Source organism: Bison bison, unplaced genomic scaffold, assembly GCF_000754665.1.
Source record: "Bison bison bison isolate TAMUID 2011002044 unplaced genomic scaffold, Bison_UMD1.0 scf7180017864535, whole genome shotgun sequence".
Taxonomy (NCBI): domain Eukaryota; kingdom Metazoa; phylum Chordata; class Mammalia; order Artiodactyla; family Bovidae; genus Bison; species Bison bison.
In genome coordinates this window covers 14041317-14042318 of record NW_011495084.1, presented here as the reverse complement: position 1 = coordinate 14042318, position 1002 = coordinate 14041317, and positions in this window count along the sequence as shown.

The window sequence follows — 1002 nt, the reverse complement described above, 5'->3', positions numbered from 1 at the left end:
GTTTCCTTGGTGTGGATGCCCAGCAGTGGGGTTGCTGGTTCATATGGCAGTTCTATTTCCAGTTTTTTAAGGAATCTCCACACTGTTCTCCATAGTGGCTGTATTAGTTTGCATTCCCACCAACAGTGTAAGAGGGTTCCTTTTTCTCCACACCCTCTCCAGCATTTATTGCTTGTAGATTTTTGGATAGCAGCAATTCTGATTGGTATGAAATGGTACCTCACTGTGGTTTTGATTTGCATTTCTCTGATAATGTGTGATGTTGAGCATCTTTTCATGTGTTTGTTAGCCATCTGTATGTCTTCTTTGGAGAAATGTCTTTTTAGTTCTTTGGCCCATTTTTTGATTGGGTTGTTTATTTTTCTGGAATTGAGCTGCAAGAGTTGCTTATATATTTTTGAGATTAATTCTTTATCAGTTGCTTCATTTGCTATTATTTTTTCCCCTGAAGGCTTTCTTTTCACCTTGCTTAGAGTTTCCTTTCTTGTGCAAAAGCTTTTAATTTTAATTAGGTCCCAATAGTTTAGATTTGCTTTTATTTCCAATATTCTGGGAGGTGGGTCACAGAGGATCCTGCTGTGATGTATGTTGGAGAGTGTTTTGCCTATGTTCTCCTCTAGGAGTTTTAGTTTTTGGTCTTACATTTAGATCTTTAATCCATTTTGAGTTTATTTTTGTGTATGGTGTTAGAAAGTGTTCTCGGTTCATTCTTTTACAAGTGGTTGACCAGTTTTCCCAGCACCACTTGTTAAAGAGATTGTTTTTTATCCATTGTATATTCTTGTTTCCTTTGTCAAAGATAAGATGTCCATAGGTATCTGGATTTATACCTAGGCTTTCTATTTTGTTCCATTGGTCTATGTTTCTGTCTTTGTGCCAGTACCATACTGTCTCAATGAATGTGGCTTTGTAGTAGAGTCTGAAGTCAGGCAGGTTGATTTCTCCAGTTCCATTCTTCTTTCTCAAGATTGCTTTGGCTATTTGAGGTTTTTGTATTTCCAT